We start from the raw sequence: 22,685 nt of genomic DNA, 5'->3' as shown, positions 1-22,685 counted from the left end.
CCTGCAATCCTCAGAGGACGGGTAAAACATTGCACTATGGTCTTAACAGCGATCAATTGAGCAAAAACATATCCCCCGATGAAGTAATAATGGGAATAAATAATAAGATGGGAATAAATGTGATCGAGGTTCTACCATAGTTCGGATTGATCCTAATATAAAAATTATTCACCATCAAATTGAGTTTTCCTTAGCACAAAGCTTGGCGCAAAAGATAAAGTCGTGAGTCATGATGAGATAATGAGAAGCAAAACCTCAGACCTTCAGACTGTACCACTAAGCCACAGAGCCACCATGATTGCGCTGGGTCATCGCTGAGCCCACATGTGACACGCGTTCTGCATACTTCTAGGATCAGCAATGAGGAATGGGTCATGCGTGTAAAAGATTAAAGATTATAAAATCTGAGCTTGGTAATGAGATAAAGAAAGACGTTTTTTGATCTTATCATGAACTTTCGACAAAAAATAATTCTGAGTTCTCTTGAGGAATCAAGTTTCCTTTGTTTGAACTACTGTCTACCCCTATCATGTTGATTTTCTGCTTGAGAACATTCAGAAAGGTGTCGCTTATTTAACTCGATTTGGAGTATTATTGATTTTCTGGTTGTTTCTAAAGACGTGTGCTCTCTTTCGGTCGTTGTTGTTTACGAGCCACCTCTTGCTACCAGTACGCTTAAACGCAGGCAATGAGACAAATTGCGAAAGTGTACTAGTGCAAATAAAAAAGAGATAAAACAAAAGACCCTGATGGGAGTTGAACCCATTACCTCCTGTTTACTAGACAGTTGCTCTAACCATCAAAGCTACGGCGCCTCCGTTGATCACTGTCTTCTAATTTTCTTTATGGGATGGAACATTTGGTGTTAGAGGCTAATTTTAGCGATAGAACTGGTTTAACACCAACAACAACAACAACAACAATAACATGAAACATGGAATGGTGGACGGACATAACAAGGCTATGCCGTGTAAAAACATAGCTACTAATTCTGTTAATACATGTTTGCTAAACGCTTTTCATAAAGCAGTCCAACGAACCGGTGTTTATCATTTTTGGACGCTAGAAAGCTTAAAGCAGTTTTTGCACCCAAAGCATTGCCCAGGGATCATTAGTTTCTGATATAACCGGTAGTCTCCGTGGCGCAATCGGTTAGCGCGTTTGGCTGTTAACCGAAAGGTTGGTGGTTCAAGCCCACCCGGGACGTGGTTTCACGTTTTATTTTCAAATCAGTTTTTTCCTTGTGACATATTTTTATGGCTCATTTCTCGTTAAAATATATTAACTGTTCTGTTAGGTGGCTTTGCGTTCACATGCTTCGAGTTAGAAATCAAGTTACATCCTTACCATTTAGCTAAAAAAGAAAAAATAGCCTGGAATACCCTGGTTTCAATGTTTTATAGGCTGGGCCTCATTACATATCGGTCAGTTATGTGATGTGCGCACCCTTAATTCTAATGGAGAAGCTTGTTTCTTTGGTGAGATTGATGGTAGAGATGTGGTCTGACTTATTTCTGGGTTTCTAGCTGAAGTAGATGTTGGTTCGTGCAACTCCTCATTCAAACTACCATGCCAGGAGCTGGGTAAAATTTGAAAAGCCGCTTGCTGCGACCATACCTACTGAAAATCTCAGATGGCCAATCTAAGATCTTAGAATTTGCTAGTTTCTTTTTATAGTAATGGCTTATTCCTTTCATTAGAACCTTCTGCCCGAGGCTATGTTTGAGGTCTAGTTCCACAGTAGAGCGAAGCTGTTGTGATTCTTGAATAGCGATTATGGTATTTTCAATGATCATCTTTCATTCTTCGTCACACTAACAACTTGTATTGTCTTACTGTACACTCCTTTTATATCCAAGAACCCTAAGTTAAAGAAGTTGTCATTGAGACTTGCAAAATGCTACGAAGTGCGACTCTGATCAATGGGCCAATAACGCTCGTCTCTTCATGATAAGTCGTGGCACAGGTGATTTGCCACCTGCTTTTATGACAACGATCAATTCCCTCTTCTCGTCTGTCATAGTTATGTCCGACCTGTTGGTCTAGTGGCATGATTCTCGCTATGGGTGCGAGAGGTCCCAGGTTTGACTCCCGGACAGGCCCGGTTGGTTTTACTTTTGGAAATATCTTCTAAAACTTGACGGACCGGCAAGTCAAACTTTCCTTAGAAGAATTTATGGCGACTAAATTACGATATGATATATATCTATTTTTTTTTTCTAAGTTTGCAAAAGTTTGCGATCACTACACGGTCGAAGAGCTTAGAAACTGAGTAGACTTTGAACTGGACATGATAAAAGCAATATCTGCTGCAGATGTGTAAAAAGCAGCCTACATTAGGCTACATTCCTCTGTAAAGGGTCATGTGGAGATTCGTGGATTATTTTTTGCGGTTTAGGATATATCATTTCTCAGCTCTTCAACAAATAGAATCCATATTGTCCTGTACTTTTTGAGCTCTGCAGGAAAAAGTTCTACGCTTTGGAAACACCACGACTTAGTGACTTGTGTGGTTGCTTAGAATTCCTTTGAGACAACTAGGTTGTGACAGCCTGAAACACGCTACCACCTATCTACTACAAAGGTTGCACATGCGCAGAAAATTGACCACTGTGTCGTCTAGTCTACTCTGGTTTGATTGCAGCATTATTGTGAGCCGACCGAAGTTTGTTACGCTACGGTCAGCGGACAGGTTGCTGAGCTATAATGAAAAATCCTACGTCTTTTGTTAAACTCATTCTAAATGGAAGCGCTAATTACCTTTAAGTGGACTTCATGTAAAAATACAGTTTTAGGCGTGAATTACATCTTACATAAAGAGGGAAAACCTTAGAGGCAAGGAATATAAAGCTGATAGTGTTCTGGAAGGGTGAGAATCTGTTTCGGTGGTTTTGGTGTATGTAATAATAAGGGAATTATAAGACTCCTGACGACAACACTTGGACTGAAGTAGATGCAAATTAATGCAACATACACAGGCTAACAAGAAAGCCTATATTGATTTATTTCCTGCTGAAGGCGCCTTCTTTAATCAGGTGAGTCTTGAAAACAGAAAGAACTAAAAAAAACCTGTCAATAAAATATTATTTACTCTCCACCCATTCAAATTTCACCTATCGAGTATCGAATTCCTAATATAGTGGTGGGTATCCCCGCCTGTCACGCGGGAGACCGGGATTCGATTCCCCGCCGAGGAGATGCACTTTTTGTGTTCCTCCTGTTTCCTAGTACTAAGTGATACCTGGAGGCCAAAAGTATTAAAATGGGTTCTTTTAAGTTAAATTCCAAAATCAATTCGTTTGATATCTAGAAGCGATCAAAAATGAATTCAAATTTGTCAGCACTCGTGGAATATTTCATAGACTAAAAGATTGCTGACAAGAGTAATCAAATCTAAGTTTGCGATTCTTGACGAATTTGCAACTGCCCTTTTATTACACATTGCGCGAGAAATAATTTGCTTGGTGATTTGATAACCCACTTTGAATATTGAACTAAATGTTAAAGTTAACATATTGTTTGAAATTTGATTTATTATTGATTTGCGATTAACACTCGGTTTATAAGTACGTTTTCCTCGCTTACCTTTTGAACTGCTTGCTGAACCGCTTGTTTTTCTTTGATCAGGAAACAATTTGGTTGGATAATGCCACAGAAACAAGTCATGTCGTTTACCAATTGAACTTTAAGTATTTTCATTTTAGTTCTCTTCCACGCAATTGTCATGAATCTTTCGAAATTTCTTGCGTATCACATAATTCCTTTTTTTTTAGATCGAATAAAGACTTGCAGTCTAGCCGATTGATGAGGGTGAACCATTTTCCACGAAGCAATCTCTGCCGCCAAATTCAACGCGCTAGTGGACATAGCAAAATTTGTGCCTAGACTTATGGGCCCCTAATATGAACTATTCATAACATATAATTTAGATTTCCAAGATTGTGTTTCGTTTTTTTGGCATAGAGGCTTTCAATGGTCTCTCACGTAGCACAAATGATCAGTTGGAGGATCTGTTTGGAACCAAAGGTAACGTTTCCGTTGATGAGCTATTATAATGAGCAGGACATATTGAAATACGTTGAAATGTTTTGATAGTAGGTAAGTATCTGGTTTCTGTAGTGTAATGGTTATCACATCCGCCTCACACGCGGAAGGTCGCAGGTTCGAGCCCTGCCAGAAACATATTTTTTAGAAAACCTTGAGCAAAGGCAAGGACAGCCCGAGGCTTAATTTTATTTCTACAAAAAAAGTAGCCGAGAGGAGTTATTCTCTTATGTAATACACTTCAGATGTTTGTCCTTGCCCTAAGACTCCCCTATACTTTTTGCGCGAAGTGTGATTAGGAGATTTTTTTCCTTGTGAATTGCGATTCGATTTTTTTTATTTGTGAATCGTGATAAAAGATGATAAGCTCTTTTCATGTCAACGTGAACGAATATTTTGATTTAGACGTGATCCGTGAATTATCAAAGACACTGATAACGAGTTTGGCTCTGATGACAAATGTGACGTAATGTGAATTTTCGGAGACACTGATAACGTCTAAGTTAGGGACTTGGAGCCACCAAAAAGCCGATTTAAATTTCTTTTCTTGAAATTTCTTTTGTCGCTCCTTAATAAGAACATAATAAGCTACAAAATTATGCAAAAAAATGTTTACTTCATAGGCACTTTAAAAAAACAAAGTAGCTTGGAATATCCCATTTTGCATGTTTTATAGGCTGGGCGTCATTACATGTCGGTCAGTTATGTGATCTTAGAGTCTGGTAGTTTTTTTTTTTTTATAGCAATGGCTCATTCCTTTCTTAAGAGCCTTCTGGCCGAGGGTATATTCGAGCTCTGGTTCCACAATAGAACGAAGGTGCTGTAATTCTTGAATAGCGATTTTGGTATTTTCAGTGACATCTTTGATTCTTCGTCAGATTAACAGCTCATTTTTAAGTCTTACTGTACACTCCTTTTATACCCAAAAATACGACCCTAAGTTAAAGGAAGTTGTCATTCAGACTTGAAAAAAGCTCCGAAGTGCGTTACTGATCAATGGGCCAGTAACGCGAGTCTCTCCATGAAAACTCTGGCAGAGGTGACTTGCCACCTGCTTTTATGACAACGATTAATATCCTCTTCTCAGATATGTCCCGCCTGTTGGTCTAGTGGCATGATTCTCGCTTTGGGTGCGAGAGGTCCCGGGTTCGACTCCCGGACAGTTGTATTTTTGGAAAAATCTTCGAAATCAGACCGGCAAGTCGAACTTCCCTAAGAAGAATTTATGGCGACTATACTACCATATGATATATTTCTCAATTTTTTCATTTTAGGTTTGCAAAAGTTTGAGAACACAACACGGACGAAGGGCTTGGAAACTGAGCAGACTTTGAACTCGACGCGATAAATACAAGATATGCTGCAGATATGCGAAAATATGGTGGGATATCTATCCGCGGTAATTATCTGTTCCGAGACGCGAAGAATTGTTCGAAAGCGAAGCTCGAGGAAAAATTTGAGCTTCGAGGAACAGATAATGTCCAAGGTCAAATATACGAGCATATTTTCGTGCCCAATGGAGGCTATTGTGTTTAGTGTCCTTCAAATATTTCTGATGTTTCTTACGTTGAGTAACATTTTAAGCGCAGATTTCTCCGTATTGGACGTCACTTGGTGTATATCCTCTGGTATCCCCCAGATTTACTCGGGGGGATATTTGGACAAGTGATGCGTTTTGACCAATCGCGGGAGAGCAAAAATTTATGTTGGATTATAATGCGTAATAGAGCCTATGACTTTATAATCTTTTTCCAGGGTGGTTTCTGTAGTGTAGTGGTTATCACAAATATGAATTAAATATGATTCATGAACCATTTTGTTTTGCGTGATTAGTTTCTGGCTATTATACAGGTTTTTTTCTAGAACGGCTGTGATTAGGCTTTAAAAGGAGCCCTTTCTGGGTTTTGACTGGAGATGGACTTCATTCGGGTCGATAAAAGTCATAGAACAGAGCACTAAAGGTTCTTGAACAATCAAGAAAACACATTACCTTCAGACTCTTCCACTGAGCCAGAGGGCTACCATGGTTGCGCTGGGTCATCGTTGAGCCCACATGTGACACGCATTCTGCATACTGCTAGTATCAGCAATGTCGAAAGGGTCATGTGTGTAAAAAGATTAAGAAAGATTATACAATCTGAGCTTAGTAATGAGATAAAGAAAGACGTTTTTTGGTCTAAACATGAGCTTTCGACAATAAAAAGTTCTGAGTTCCCTCAGGGAATCAGGTTTTCTTTACTTGAACTACATTCTCACATTATCATGTTGACTTGTGCTGAGAACATCCAGACAGATGCCGCTTATTTAACTCGATTTGGAGTGTTAATGATTTCCTGGTTGTTTCAAAGGACATATGCTCTCTTTCGGTCGTTGTTGTTTAGGAACCACCTCTTGTTACCAGTACGCTTAAATGCAGGCAATGAGACAAATTACAAAAGTGTACTAGATGCATATAAAAAAGTGATAACACAAAAGGCGCCGATGGGAGTTGAACCCATTACCTCCTGTTTACTAGACAGGCGCTCTAACCATCTGAGCTACGGCACCTCCGTTGATCATTATTTGTGTTCTAATTTGGTGTTAAAGTTAGGCTAATTTTAAAGATAGAACTGGCCAAACATTGATAAACTTTATAGTGCGTATAACAAAAGAAAAAAAAAAAGAAAGCAAAGAATGGTAAATTGACATAGTAAGGTTATGTTATAAAACTGTTCTAATCATGGTAATATATGTTTACCAAACGCTTCTCATAAAGCAGGGCAATGAACTGGTATTTGTCGATTTTGGACGTTAGGGATCTTCAAGCAGTTTTTACACCCAACCTATCATTACCTTTGGCGCTCACATGCTTCGTGCTAGGAATCAAGTCACATCTTTACCACTTATCTGGTCATCGCTTGAAATCATAGATGCCGAAGATGATATCTGATCGTCACTATCAGACATACTTGCGTTTAAGCCGGGGAAATCGAACCAAATAGAAATTTGACGGAGAGATTTTCAATCTGAAGCACACAAAACCATTTGTAAACAAAAAGCCAGAACCACCAACTAGGTCATCAGAGCCAAACTCTGATGACACATTACGTCAAAAACACATTACGTCATCTTTTGTCGCGTAAGACAAGCCTAGAACAACTAAAATATTTCTTCAATGAGATTGTCTCGAATTTTGCGTGAACGTGTCCACTGAGCCACAGGGCTACCATGGTTGTGCTAGGTCATCGCTGAGCCCACATGTGACACGCGTTCTGCATACTGCTAGTATCAGCAATGTCGAAAGGGTCATGTGTGTAAAACGATTAAGAAAGATTATAAAATGTGAGCTTGGTAATGAGATAGAGAAAGACGTTTTTGGTCTTATGATGAGCTTTCGACCAGCGATCAAGTTTTCTTTGGTTGAGCTACATTCTACTATTATCATGTTAACTTATGCCTGAGAACATTCAGACAGATGGCGCTTATTTTACTCGATTTGGAGTGTTATTGGTTCTGGTTGTTTCTGAAGACATATGCTCTCTTTCGTTCGTTGTTGTTTACTAATCACCTCTTGCTACCAGTACACTTAAACGCAGGCAATAAGACAAACTACGAAAGTTTTTTTGTGTTTAAGGTGAACTGCCAGGCTCCCGTGAGGGCGGTGCAATGCCTGCCGAACGTCTAATATTTAGTTCGATATGACGTCCAAGTGACGTCCAATACGGAGAAATCTGCGATTAAAATGTTACTCAACATAAGAAACAGAGGAGGGAACAAGTTTTTTTTGTTCATAAGATCGTATTAGAGAACACCGTCAACATCCCACGCCGTAAACGGCCAGTTGTTTGTAATTAGTGTTCCTCGCGTTGAAAAACAGTTAAAGGATACTATAGGAAAATTCATTACCTGACTCGTGAATTCCGCGTTAAATTGCACGCGAAAACCGATATCGCACGAATCGCGAAGGATATCGGTTTTCGCGTGCAATTTAACGCGGAATTCACGAGTCAGGTAATGAATTTTCCTTGAATCGCATAACTGAATGAAAGTAAGAAAACAAGAAATGAAATCGGTAATATTATTGTTTGTTTTTATCCCGAGCGCGCGCTCTAGAAAGACATTTCAAAGCCAACTGTCAGAAGTGTCATTATGTTGGCGAATAGAAAGCAAGGTTAGTCGTACACGTTTGAACCTTCGACAATTTTATTTGTACCTCGTGCTTGATTTTACATTAATTTTCGCTCAACCACTACAGAGCTTTTTTTGTCGAAAGCTCATGATAAGACCAAAAAACGTCTTTCTTTATCTCATTACCAAGCTCATATTTTATAATCTTTCTTAATCGTTTTACACACATGACCCTTTCGACATTGCTGATACTTCCAGTATGCAGAACACGAGTCACATGTGGGCTCAGCTTTGACCCAGCGCAACCATGGTGGCCCTGTGGCTTAGTGGTAGAGTCTGAAGGCCTGAGGTTTCCCTTCTCATCATCTCATCATGACTCAGAACTTTTTCTTTTGTGGCAAGCCCGTGACGAGACAAAAGAAAAGCATCTTTCTCTAAAGAAAACTCAATTCGATGAAGAATAATTTTCTCATATTAGGATCAATCCAAACGATGACAAAACCTCGATCACATTCATTCCCATCTTATTATTTATTCCCATTATTGCTTCTAAGTTTTTCCTAAGTTGATCGCTAGGGATACCATAGTGCAATGCTTCATCTGTACGCTGAGCATTGCAGGCTCAAGCCCAGCTGAATACCACGAAAACGCTTCTTGCTACGTTATTTCACTTTCTGTTTCTACATTTACGCGAAATTCAAGACAATCACGTTGAATTCATATTTTAGTTTTTCTAGGCTTGACCAGTCTTACGCAATAAAAGATGACGTAATGTCTTATTTTGTTTGTTCAGGAACCTTTAGTAGTTTGTTTTATCACTTTTATGAAATCCATCTCCAGTCGAAACCCAGAAAGAGCTCCTTTTAAAGCCTAATGACAGCTGTTCGAGGAGAAACGTGCATAACAGTCAGAAACTCATCACGCAAAAAAAAAAATGGTTCACGAATCATGTTTAATTGAGCTCTTAATTCACGGATCACGTTTAAATCAAATATTGATTCGCGTGGACATAAAAAAAAGCTTATTATCTTTTATCACGATTCACGTATGAAAAAAGTCGAATCGTGACTCACAAGGAAAAAAATCTCCGTATCACGCTTCGCGTAAAAAGTATAGGGGACCCTTAGGGGAAGGACAAAGATCTAAAGTGTGCTACATAAAAAGAAAATAAACCCTCTGGGCCACTTTTATTGTCGAAAAAAAAATGAAGCCTAAGGCCCTCTTTGCCTTTTGCTCCAAGACTTCTAAATGAACTGTTTCCCGCAGGGCTCGAACCTGCGACCTTCCGCGTTTGAGGCGGACGTGATAACCACTGCAATAAAGAAGCCTGTTTATTATAGTGACTCAACGTAAATGTTACCTTTGGTTCCAAACAGATCCTCCAACTGATCGTTTGTGCTACGGGAGAGACCACTAGAAGCCTTCATGCCAACAAAACGGAAGACAATGTTAGAAATCAAAATCATATTTTATGAATAGTTCATATTAGGAGCCCATGTGTCTACGCACAAATTTTGATATGTCCACTAGCGCATCGATCCGCAGAAAGTTGAATTTGGTAGCAGAGATTGGTTCGTGGAAAATGGCTCACCCTCATCAATTGGCTGGACTGCAAGTTCGATCTAAAAAAAAGGGAATTATATGATAGCCAAGATATTTCGAAAGATTCAGAAAAATTGCGTCGCAGAGAGCTAAAATGAAAATGCTTAAAGTTCTGGGTCCAGTTGCATAAAGGACAGATAACGCTATCGGACAGATAAATCGCTCTTCAGTGCATAAGGGGCTGCAAAACGTACTGCGCTATCCACCGGATAATGATTTATCTAGTGGATAGCGTTATCCAACTTTCGCACAACTGGGCCAGTTGCAATTGGTAAACAACATAAATTACTTCTGTGGCATTATTCAGCTAAATTGTTACCGGATCAAAGAAAAAAATAGCGGTTCAGGAAGCTGTTCATCATGATCAGGTAAGCGAAGAAAACGTACTTTTAAACCGAACGCGAGGTGAAAACTGTTTCACTTATGGATCAAAGGACAATTATTTGACTTAAACGCCTATGCCTTAAACTGTTAATCACAAATCAATTATAAATCAAACATCAATCAAGGTGTTAACTTTAACATTTAGTTTAATATTCAAAGTGGGTTATGAAGTCACCAAGCAAATTATTTCTCGCGCAATGCCTAATAAAAGGGCATTTACAAATTCGTCAAGAATCGCAAGCTTAGATTTGATTACTCTTGCCAACAGTCTTTTAGTCCATGAAATATTCGACAAGTCCTGATAAATTTGAATTAATTTTTGATGACCTCTAGATATCAAACAAATAATAATAATAATAATCTTTATTATCTTTATGACTTTTTCATATAAAATATGGTTTTCAAAAAGGATATGCAGGGATCTTTGCAAATTGATTTTGAAATTCAATATAAACTTTTCGCCTCCAGGTTTCACTTAGTACTCGGGAGCAGAAGGAAGACAAAAAGGGCATCTCCCTGTCGGAGAATCGAAGCCCGGTCTCCCGCGTGACAGGCGGGGATACTCACCGCTACACTACCGAGGAACTCGGTTTTATGAGGTGAAAATTGAATGCTTGGACGGTAAATAATATTTTGTTAACAGGTGTTGTTTTTAGTTCTTTCTTTCGTCACGACTCACCCGTCTAAAGAAGCTACCTTCAGTAGGGTATATATCAATATAAGCTTTCTTCTGTATGTTGCATTCATTTTCATCTTTTTCAGTCCAGGTGCTGTCGTCAAGAATCTGATAATTCCCTTATTAAGTATGAGAGTGATCTTTGCAGTAATGACCACTACTTAAGCAGTCGTGAAAATATGGCGTTAAAAAAATTCAGACCTGTACGAGAACCCATGACCTCTGCGATAACAGTGCAGTGCTCTACCAACTGAGCTAACAAGCCAACTCGGAGCTGGTCATTATGTTGGTTCGTAATAAACTCGTGAAGTGATGAGTCGACGTTTGTGAAAATATGGAAATTCTCATATTTATTTCTTTGACCGCAGTTCAGATGTGTCATTTCCATATATTCACAAACTTTAATTCCCTTATTATTACACACGCCAAACACGCCGAAGAGCACAGGTTCTCGCCCTACCAGAACACTATTAGCTTTATATTACATACCATAGATTCAGTTTTATAACATAACCTTGCTATGCCCGTTTACCATTCCTTGGTTTAGATAGATAGATAGATAGATAGTTTATTAGAATATCGAACATGGCAGTCCATAGAATGAATTGCGTTACAATTACTTAGAACTAGGAATAAATGAGTTCCAAATACAAATTGAAATTATAATAAAACCATAAATGCGAAAAACTCTTTATATATGACTATGTACAAACTAGTCTAAAAAAAAAATATAAATTTATGTACACATTCTTGGAATAAAAGTGTTCTTAAAACGATTTGTATGTGTACGGGGCATGGCGTAAGCCCTGGACTGTCTTAGATTATATCTGTGTTCTCTCTTAGGAGGTAAGACACGCACGAGTTTGTGATCCGGGCATGACGTGATAGACTCGAAAAGCTTGCTACACAGAGCCCCGCGTCTCGCGTGCAAGGTTACTAAGTCGAACCTGGCCAAACATTCGAAATATGACGCGTAACGACAAATGATGGGGAGCGCTCTCTTTTGCACTCGTTCAATGTCGTCACTAAGATACTGTGGGAGCGCGTAATGGAAAACTGGCGCACAGTACTCTAAAACAGATCTTATAACGGTGCAATAAAAATTTATAATGTCGCTCAGTGGAACGTTGGCGCGCTTTAGAAGAACAATAAAATAAAGGCACTTGTTCGCTTTTTTAATGCACTCTGAGATATGTTCGTTCCATTTTAAATCTGAGCTAATAGTGACTCCTAGGATTTTAACACTGTTTGATACTGATAGTCCCTTGTCATTAGTCACAATTGGTGGAAAATTGTGAGTGTTCCTTTTAAAGTAAATGCGCATCTCCTTGCATTTATCCGCGTTCAGTTCCATCCTATTTTCGATCGACCACGCCTCAACAGCGGAAACTGCGCTTTGTACATCACTGGTCAAACCTCGCGGTATCGTTTGGGCGATAGTCGTGTCGTCTACATACTTCCAAGTGAGCGCGTCGACCTCAAGATCGTTGATCATTAATAAGAACAACCAAGGACCAAGCTTGGTCCCCTGTGGTACCCCGGCGGGACTGAGCCCCACTCTGACCTGCAGTCTGATGACAAACTGACACGTTGTTTCTTGTCTGACAGAAAATCCAGCACCCAGACGCGAACCCACCGTGGCATGTCCAAGGCTTCGATCTTTCTGGCCAGCCAACTGTGATCAATAAGATCAAAAGCCTTACGATAGTCGAAAAATACCACTCTAACAGCTGCGCCTGTGGCGTCAGTGGCTTGTGACCAGTTATGTACCATGGAAATCAGAGCGTACAAGGTGGAGGATCTTGGAATACCGCCATATTGGTTCGGGTCTATGATCTGCAACACCGCTGGACTGACGTATCTGAGTACCACAAAATCTTCCGCAACCTTAGAGATAGCGGGCGTCAAGGAGATAGGACGCAGGTGCTTGGTAGCATCTACCACAGGTTTTTGCTTATGGAGAGGCACCACGTCCGTGAGCTTCCAAGAGGCGGTAAGCCTTTGTTCTCTAAAGCTCGCGGTCAGTGTAGATGTAATATGCTGTGCGAGAATCATTACATATTCCCTCAAAAGCCAGTTACCGATGTCGTCAGGTCCAGCTGCCTTCCTCGGGTTTAGATTGGTTAGAGCGTGTAGGACATCAATTTCCGTAATTAAAGGCATATCGGAGTCCTCCACTACAGTAGGGACAGCGTATAGGGGTTGGTAATGCTTCATGGGTTCTAAGAACACAGCGTTGATGGCGTTAGCTAGTTCAACGTCACTTAGGCGATCGAAACTGTCCCCGAGCTGAAGGTTGAAAAGGAGACTTTCAGAAGATGACGCAGATTCATACCGGCGATTCGTTTAACTGCGCTCCACCACTGCGAGGGCTTGATGTCCTTTAAATTATTCACTTTGTTTCCATAGTATTTACTGCGAAGTGACTTATGCGTGCGGTTGACGTCATTTCGATATCGCCGGTATTATCTCCATTGTGGAAGGCATGTTGACGGAACTTAATGAGGTTCTTGAACCGCTCAGTAACCCACGGGGGATCTTTCAGGTGAAGTCTGACATGTATAACCGGCATTAAGTGGTCGAGACCAATTTTGATGAAATCCGTAAACAGCGCCAATTTAACCTCGCAGTTAGATGCTTCGCTAACCACTTACCAGTCGATAGACGCAAGGAAACGCCCAAGCTCGGACGTGCGACTGGCCCGAGTGTCCCGCTTGGAAAGGATTCTTCTACTTGGGCTTTCCCTTGGAGCACGAGTTGTTGGGTGCACGAAGACAACATTGTGATCCGATATACCAAACGGCGGTAAAATCTGAACGGAATTTTTATCGTACAAATCTGGTTGGTTGGTGAAGACCAAGTCCAGGATCTGATCACCCCTAGTGGGCTTGTTGACCAATTGCCGCAGTCCGAATTGTGCAGCTAAACGATTCAACTTTAGCCGATTGAAATCGCCGCAGAGTAGAATCCCCCAACCTGGGAATTCTCCCTCAACAGTAGTCAAGGATGCTGATAGATAGTCCAACAAAGCAGTTTCTCTGGCGCTGTCGTTGAAGAACGGATGGTATATCGTCGCCTTGATGACGCAGGGTGTCCCGCGCGGGAGTCTTTTTGGTCTTAACCACGCCCAAAGAACTTCGTACTCAGGGTCTTGTAAGTGATCAAGCGATCTATACCTGATCAAGTCCACTATATAGAGCCCAATCCCTCCGTGAATGTCCGTGGTGCGTTTTCTAGAAATAAACGAGTAACCGGGAATGTGGTGGTGGTTTCCGCTGATGTGTCCCTCAGCCACTTTTCGGTAATGAATCCTAAATTTAGTTTGTAGTCCAAGATGGTAGAACGAACTTTGTCGATCTTGGGCGCCAGAGACATTGTGTTTGCAAGCATCAAGCTCAAACCAAACACGCTACGCGATTCAATGGGACGATCCGTGATGACTGGAAACGTATTATCGTCAGTCCGAGAGTTTGAAGTGTTCGTTCCGTTCTCGGGAAACACCGGCGGAACGGAAGGGTTGTTTGTTTTGTTGGTTTGAAAGGTGTTACCTTGAATATTTAATAAGCTCAACGAGCGGTTATGCAAATTACTAGATTCGTGGTCCAGTGCAGCAATTTGGTCAGAACCCATCGAATCATCTTCATTTGGAGTTGGAGAGACTTTGGCACGGAATTGTCTTGCAGTTCCTAGGCACGATACACTGTTACCTCGTTTTCTGCGACCGCCACGGCAACCCAAGGAAGTTTTGGTCTTTTCATTCTCTTAAGTCCAAGAGCAAGAGACTGCCAGAAGTAATAACTTACTCTGGCAAAGCCAGGTCTGCCAAAGATCCTGTGGAAAAAGCTTCCCTGTTCAATGAATTCTTCAGCTCCGTTTTCTCTACAAAAACATCAAACTCTGGCAGCTCTCATGTTGATGTGATTAATCCTAACTTATTGATGGATGTATTCACTTCGTACAGTGAAGTTAAGAATATCCTCTGCAACTTGGACATTAATAAAGCAACTGGAGTAGACGGCATTCCTGCGAGGATATTGAGGGAATGTGCAGAGGAGCTATCTTACCCATTGGTTCTACTGTTTAACCTGTCGTTCAGGTGTGGGAGAGTTCCTTCTTCATGGAAAAGAGCTAATGTCACTCCTGTGTTTAAATCAGATGCTAAAGATGTGGTAGAGAATTATCGATCTATATCCCTGTTATCGATTCCAAGTAAATGCCAAGAGAAGATTGTATATAATGCCATATATTCTCATGTGGCCCCTTACCTGACAGATTGGCAACATGGTTTCATAAGGGGTCGCTCGTGTGCTACCCAGTTGGTATTAACACACCATCAGTGGACAAAGGCCTTGGATGATGGACTACAGGTGGATGTCGTGTTCTTAGATTTTTCTAAGGCATTTGACAGAGTATCACATGATATACTTCTTCTGAAGTTGTGTAATTTCGGCATCTCTGGTAGCCTACTAAGATGGTGCGAGGATTACTTGACCCACAGAGAGCAAAGGGTTGTTATTGAAGGACAGAGTTCTACCTGGTCTGTTATCCCATCTGGTGTACCACAGGGCTCCCTACTAGGGCCATTATTTTTTGTAATATTCATTAGTGATTTGCCTGATGTGGTTATGCCTGGAAACACAATCGCACTGTATGCAGATGATTGTAAAACATCAAGACTGATAAACTGTACATCAGACCAACATGATTTTCAATCTGACCTGAATAATCTACACATCTGGAGTCAGCGAAATCTAATGGATTTTAATGTAAAGAAATGCAAATTGATGCGTATCACGAAAAAAAGTATGCCTTTTCGTTCTGACCTTAAGCTGAATGAGAGCTCTCTGGAAGAAACATCTGAATTCTGTGATCTTGGATTAGTTACTAGTAACAAGTTGTCCTGGAATGCTCATGTTGATAAGATATCAAGCAAGGCTAACAAGATTCTTGGCCTTATTAAAAGGACATGCAAGGGTCTGAAAGATGTTAACATGTTAAGAAGGTTGTACTGTGCTTTGGTAAGGTCCCAATTGGAATACTGTACTATTGTCTGGTCACCCTTCACGGCTAGAAACATTAACAAATTGGAAAGGATTCAGCGAAGAGCCACCAAGTTTATTCTAAAAACTGATGATGATTACAACACTCGTAAAGAAAAACTGAACCTGTTATCTCTAGAGGACAGACGCTTCTTTTTTGATGTACTATTTTTTTATAGAGTTCTTAATGGGTATATTAATATAGATATATCCTCTTATATCCAATTTTATTCACATTCGGAAAGATACTCGTTGAGGGGTAAGGACGAACTTAAATTAAAAAAGAACTACGCGAGGACTGATACTTTTAGGTTTTGCTATTTTAATAGGATTGTCCACATGTGGAATGGGCTGCCACTATCGGTCGGTCAGGCTCCAAGTGTTTCTTGTTTTAAAAGGGGTGTAAGGGATTATTTGACTGCAAGATTTGATTGATTTTAGTTTGGATTTGTTTTTTTGTTAAAGGTGGTCTGCCGTGCATGGGGATTTATCTCTTTTGCGGACCATCCTTATGGCACCTTTCTTTTTACTCTTTTGTATTATTATCTATTAATGTAAGTAAGTAAGTAAGTAAGTAAGTTATATGTGTCATTAAATTGTAATAAATTAAAAAAATTAAATTAAAAAATTAACCCCGACGTGTGGATTTTATGCGAGTGATACCGTGCTCAGTGAAGCGACGCCACAGGAGTGGACTCAATAAAGCCGGGGAAACGACGATAACTGTTGAAGTACTGATCTTAAATACGTCAAAGCCATGTTTTTGGGTTTAGACTAGATTTGACACTTAAAATATTAATAAATCTCTCTAAAAAATAGAGGGAAAACATGGAGCATGAAAGGTCGTGTGCTGCCAGCGAGGCTCTCTCCTGACACAGTTTGGATATTTTGCCAGTTTTCCACGGTTTTTGATATTTTTGCACAGTTTCTTTTTTTTTGTTGTTATACGAACTATAAAGTTTATAAATGTGTGGCCAGTTCTTTCTTTAAAATTAGCCCCACTTTAATACCAAATTAGAACACAGAAAATTATTGGATAGTGATCAACGGAGGCGCCGTAGCTCAGATGGTTAGAGCGCCTGTCTCGTAAACAGGAGCTCATGGGTTCAACTCCCATCGGTGCCTTTTGTTTTATCTTCTCTTTCATTTGCACCTACTACACTCTCATAATTTGTCTCATTGCCTGCGTTTAAGTGCACTGGTAGCGAGAGGTGGCTCGTAAACAACAACGACCGAAAGAAGGCACACGTATCTGGAAACAACCAGAAAATCAATAACATTCCAAATCGAGTTAAATAAGCGACAACTGTCTGAATGTTCTTCAGCACAATTCAACATGATAATGGTAGAATGTAACTCATACAAAGGAAAACTTGTGTGGGCTCTGCTCGGCCAGTGAGTGAGGAGGTTCGTCTCCTCCCCATCTGACCATCGTGTCGGCTCAGCGATGACCCAGCACAACCATGGTGTCCCTGTGGCTCTGGAGTAGAGTAGAGTCTGAAGGTCTGAGGTTTTCCTTCTCATCATCTCATCATGTCTCAGAACTTTTTCTTTTGTGGCAAGAGATGCTTATTGTTGAGCCAAAATTTTGTGGCAAGAGATGCTTATTGTTGAGCCAAAATTTTGAATGTATTTTAATATGGCCCGTTCAATATCTTTATCAGATTTAACCATTCGTAAATTCGAAAAAGCCGGTTGGAAGCCAGATTTACTAATTTGTTATCCTACGATATAAAGTCACTGACCTGAATATGGCACACCATTGTGATCGAAAAAAGAAAAGAGATCTCGCTCATGATAAATTGGAAATCTCTTGTTTACGATTCAGAAGCTTTCCTGTCGTGTAAAAAATGAAAAATACTTTCGTATGGGCATCCAGCGAGAGCAGGCAGATTTTTTCTTAGCCTGCACAAACTGAGGCTCCTCATAATTTTCCAAATTCGTTTAATGCGACGGGAGTATTACAAGTGTTCTTTGTTAGCGTATGATTTACGCAATTAATTTATAGGCTTTTAATCAGCATTAATTCCATGACAACTGATCTCACAAATGCATGTGCTAAATAAATCATAGTCTTTTGTAATTCGAGTGTAAAAACAGGACATTACAGACCTTTGACAAACATACGCTACATGTTGTGTTCTTTCATTTACGTAGTATTCTGGGAGAATTTTCCTCTTCTCTTCCCATATTTTTATGTGTGCATATTTGTGCACACTTGTAATTTATTTTCGTCTAATGCTGATGTCAACTAGCTGCCTGGCTCCGCTAGCCCTGGCTCCGCTAGCCCTGGCTCCGCTAGCCCTGGCTCCGCTAGCCCCTATGGGCCTATGGTTATTCCAAACAACCAGTACCCTAAGTTGATTTTCAGTAATGTTTTTGGAATAGCTTATAAGGCAAAAGCGAGTACAAATAAAGATTGCTCTTGTTGTTTTTGTTGTTGTTGTAATGCCTCATCAAGGTAATTCTTACCTTTAGTTCCAAACGTATCCCCCAACTGATCGTTTGTTTTTTTATCACTACTCTATATCAAAATAATTGATTCTTGAATTTAAAAAAGAACTAATTTGAAAACGTTTGGCCTGCAGGTATCATTTAGTACTCGGCGACAGGAGGAGCACAAAGCGGGAAGTAAACCACCCCGGCGGGGAATCGAATCCCGGTCTCACGCGTGACAGGCGGGGGTACTCACCACTATACTATCGAGGAACTCGGTGCTTGAAGAATTAGTTTGAATCGGTGGACTCTTAATAGAATTTTGTGAACAGGTGGATTCGTTATTCTTTCTATTGTCACGACTCACCTGACTAAAGAAGGTGCCTTCAGTAGGAAATAAATCAATGTAAGCTTTCTTGTTAGCCTGTGAATATTGCATTAACTCGCATCTGTTTCAGTCCAGGCTTGTTGACAGGAGTCTGAAAATTTCCATAAGGGCGCAATAATAGCAAGTATGATAGATATTGTAAGAAATATACAACTTTTTTTAAAAAATATGTTTCGGCATGCACCCACTCTGAAAATTTCCTCATCATCATCATCGAAACTTTTTAATGTGTCTACAAAGATTTAGCATTGCTGCTAATTGGAGACACTTAAAGATAAGTTACAATATATCAAAACTATATACGGTATGAATGAAGATAAAAGCTATTTACAAAAGGAATGAATATTAAAAATACATGTCCCTTATTATTAAGTACACCAAACACGCCGAAGATCACAGGTTCTAGCCCTTCCAGAACACTTTTAGCTTTATATTCCTCACCTCCAAGGTTTTGTCCTCTTTATGTGAGACAAGAGAGTAATGTTACTTGAAGTCCACTTAAAGTTAAGTAACATTTATCTCTTATAGAGGTGCGTAACAAAATACGCGGCTTTTTTGGTTATTACTCAGCAGCCTGTCTATTGACCGGTGACCTCACAGACTTCGGCTCATAATACCACACTCAAATCAGAGTAATTTGGATATATCAACAAAAGTTGAAATGGTAAATTGGCCACCGTAATGATTACAAAAGCTGACGTTTCGAGCGTTAGCCCTTCGTCGGAGCCCCAAACAGTTTCTTTCGAAACTATCAGCCTTTATTCAAATCAGAGTAGACTAGAGGACATAATGGACAAACCTCTGCGCACGTGCGACTGCATAATAAGTGGTGCGACCATATGAGAGGTAGTGCGACCACATGATAGATAGTGACGTGCTTTCCAGCTGTCACAACCAAGTTGTCTTAAAAAAACTATAGGCAATCAAACAAGTCATAGTGTTTCAAAAGGGTAGAACTTTTTTCGATAGAGCTCAAAACAAAATACATGGATTCTATTTGTTAAAGTGCTTAGAGATGATATATCCTATACAACAACCCACGCCGCAAACGTGAAGCAGTTCGTAGCATTTTTCTCTCGCGTTGAAAAATATTTGAAAGATCGATAAGTATCATTAACATAGAAATATCTTACATAATGCTTTTCTCACAGGACTTTCATCCGCCTTGTAAAACACGAAAACTGATTTAAAGCCAAGTTGTCGATTTGATTTTTTAATTTCTGACAATTTGGGAATAAAACGAGAATTTTCTTTTCCATTTGGACATACATAAGTATATAATGTGTTGTAAAGACATATCAAGACATAAATTATATACTGGAAGCCAGATTTTAAGGTGAAAACTTAAAAAAAAATGTGTTACACTCGTTGGTAAAATCTCAGGCACAGTGAAGATTCAGTTATCACGTCTGGCTCTTCCATTTTAAAGTTTAAAGTATGTCAAATCTGACGAAAATTAGTGTAACCGTAATTTACTAGTCATCTGAAAAAGGTGGACACAGCCGTTTTTGCATTTTTCTTCTATCATCAATACAAGTTTACGTTCGCATACTGTTTCAAAGAGGAAAAATAAAATTGATGAAGGAGAGTTTAAAACCAATATGCCATTTTGTTCCTTTCTCTCAGTTTGAAAATCAAAAGAAAATGGTTTATCCGTTTCGACATACAATAGTCAATATATTACCAAACAGTAAAACACGTCAAGATAATGTGTTACCGGCAAGCAGCATTTTTTAGCCGGGAAATTGAAATAAAACACTTTACAACAATTTCATGGTAAAAAAAGAACGATGAAAATGTTTTTGACGCTTTTTTTATGTACGAAATCCTGATGGTTATCTCGCGTAATAAACCTACCCCTATCATCCGAACCACATTTTTCCCCATCATCCGAACCACATTTTTCACTGTCAGCATTGCTTCTACTTCACGACCGTGACCCAAAGCGAATATATCAAAAACAACCAATAACTAAGCCGATTTACAGCAACTGATAGCGATCACTTAACCCTGAATCCCAAGATCTTATCGTCAACTCTCCCCTCTGGCTACTATACATTTTCTTGTAAATCAGTAACAAGAATTTGGTGTTAGATCAAGATTACAACTTCTACCTGATAAGTCTGAGTATTCTCATTACCTGTTTACTAGATGATCTGCGGATATTTTAGGGAGAGGTTACATGTTAATCACTTGTGAGCCGAGTTAATTTAAAAGGATTAATATATAAATAACTTAAATTTTAACGAAATAGTAATCTCACAAACCATTTTGTTTTTCATTTTACTTTGCTGAGCCAGTTTGTTGAGCCAGCTGGCGTTGACACAACCGCATTCGATCAAAACAATAGTTTCAATTTTTTTTTTCGGTTTTTGAACCGTAAGAAAGTTCAACTTGAGCCCAGCTAATCAGCTCAAGGAACTCTTTAATCTGTATGTGAATCGCTTTTCATGAAATGGCATTGAATTGTTCACGGTATATCGATGGACGAGGTCGTGCTGCTGAGGTTGAATGTGATCCTACAGTTGATTAAAGAATTCATCAGATTCTTCTCGGCCTGTGAGTCCGGTTCATCCTAGGGCTGATGTATTGACGACATAACACACCTGGAAATCTCTCTCAACCTGTCTGGAACATTTTGGGTGAAACTGATTTGGCTTCGCGCTCAAACCACTAAGTACCCTTTTTGTTGGTTCCTTAAGGCGGTCGTCACCTTTCATGGGTCTGAAGTCCTTTAGTCTCATTCCGTGTCGTTCTTGCTTTCCACGAAGACCAAATTGTCGTGCAAGGACTCACTACATTTTAGAAATCAGGGATTCTAGGTTTTTACCACCAAGTTTCTCGCTTCTGCAGAGCAGTTTTTCTTTTGCTCCACGGACACTAGCCGCGGCCAACCAAGCGAAGCTGTTTGTTTGTTTGTTTGTTTTTTCATTTGTTTACACACAAAAAACTCACAGCTCCTTGCTTACGCTGGTAAGAAAAGAAGCATTTTAAAAACTACGATTATATTTCTGCATATCTCAATGATTTTATTGAGCTGTCCACAGTTTTTCATCTCGTCTGAAATTAGTTTGGCTCGGAAACGTGTTTCTCCCCTTCTTCGGCTTGCTACCGCGCCTCCTTGCGGACTTTTGGTAACTCCGCAGCGCTTGAATTGCTGGCTCTCCATTCTCCTGAAAAATCTTCAATGTTTTGTTTTCTTTCACAGTGGCAGGAGCCTCTATGTCGTTTCACACGTCCTGAATCTCCACAATCATCGCCTATCTCAACCACTTCTGGAGTGGGAGGGTCAGATAATGGTCTCAATCTCCGATTGATCTTTCTGAGATTACTCAGTCGTGCGTCTGATCGTTGAGTTCCCTCTTTGTTTAACTCATTCAGGCCTCAGGCTTGACGATTGGACCATTGCTCCTCATAAATCAGCTCTCTTCCACTAATATTTTGAGCACCCGAATCACCTTTCAGGCTACTGAAGAACAGAAGCTCCACTGCATTTCTTTGCGTGCTTGTATTCGCTTGTCCTGATAAGCTTCCATCAGTTTGGACTCCATGGCCATGATTTTCTTCAAGATTCTCCCCAGTTTTCATGCGCACTTGAGTCATGCCATGACTTTCTGGCTTGTCTCTGTAGTCACTTGATCCGAAAGGGTGTTTCAGGAAGTGCTTGAAAGCCGAGCGGCAGCGACTTAATCGCGTATAGTATATGATAGGATTGACTGTGTTGGAGAGCCCGTATAGTATATGATAGGATTGACTGTGTTGGAGAGCCCGTAGCTGTAACGGGCTACACAGGAAAGCCAGTGATTAGTCGTAACACTGTTGTCAATAAGATTAACAATTGAAAACACACCCATGGGAATAAAGCAGAAGGAGAAGGCAGCCATTGTTATGACGATGGTTTTGGTCGCTTTTACATCCTTTTTCAGTTGAGCTTCGGCCTGAAGAGCAGCTAAGTTCATTTCTTCTCTCTGCAAATAATTAGAGATTATATGTACTAGAGTACTAATTT

At 40.0% G+C, this 22,685-nt stretch overlaps 6 non-coding genes across 6 annotated transcripts; 4 read left to right on the top strand and 2 right to left on the bottom strand.

Moving 5' to 3' along the window:
- The first annotated feature begins 1,132 nt into the window (after positions 1-1,132).
- Positions 1,133-1,207, top strand: Trnan-guu (transfer RNA asparagine (anticodon GUU)). The gene has a single exon. It is a non-coding gene; the product is annotated as a tRNA-Asn (tRNA).
- A 2,902-nt stretch (positions 1,208-4,109) lies between these two features.
- On the top strand, positions 4,110-4,182 carry Trnav-cac (transfer RNA valine (anticodon CAC)). The gene has a single exon. It is a non-coding gene; the product is annotated as a tRNA-Val (tRNA).
- Positions 4,183-5,139: 957 nt separating this feature from the next.
- Trnap-ugg (transfer RNA proline (anticodon UGG)) lies at positions 5,140-5,211 on the top strand. The gene has a single exon. It is a non-coding gene; the product is annotated as a tRNA-Pro (tRNA).
- A 1,306-nt stretch (positions 5,212-6,517) lies between these two features.
- On the bottom strand, positions 6,518-6,591 carry Trnat-agu (transfer RNA threonine (anticodon AGU)). The gene has a single exon. It is a non-coding gene; the product is annotated as a tRNA-Thr (tRNA).
- A 2,814-nt stretch (positions 6,592-9,405) lies between these two features.
- Trnal-caa (transfer RNA leucine (anticodon CAA)) lies at positions 9,406-9,478 on the bottom strand. Its single transcript has one exon. It is a non-coding gene; the product is annotated as a tRNA-Leu (tRNA).
- A 7,425-nt stretch (positions 9,479-16,903) lies between these two features.
- On the top strand, positions 16,904-16,977 carry Trnat-cgu (transfer RNA threonine (anticodon CGU)). Its single transcript has one exon. It is a non-coding gene; the product is annotated as a tRNA-Thr (tRNA).
- The last annotated feature ends 5,708 nt before the right edge of the window (positions 16,978-22,685 follow it).

Source organism: Stylophora pistillata, chromosome 9 (assembly GCF_964205215.1).
Source record: "Stylophora pistillata chromosome 9, jaStyPist1.2, whole genome shotgun sequence".
NCBI classification, from domain to species: Eukaryota; Metazoa; Cnidaria; class Anthozoa; order Scleractinia; family Pocilloporidae; genus Stylophora; species Stylophora pistillata.
Note: the sequence above shows the minus strand (reverse complement) of the source record. Positions and strands in the feature narration are given on the sequence as shown.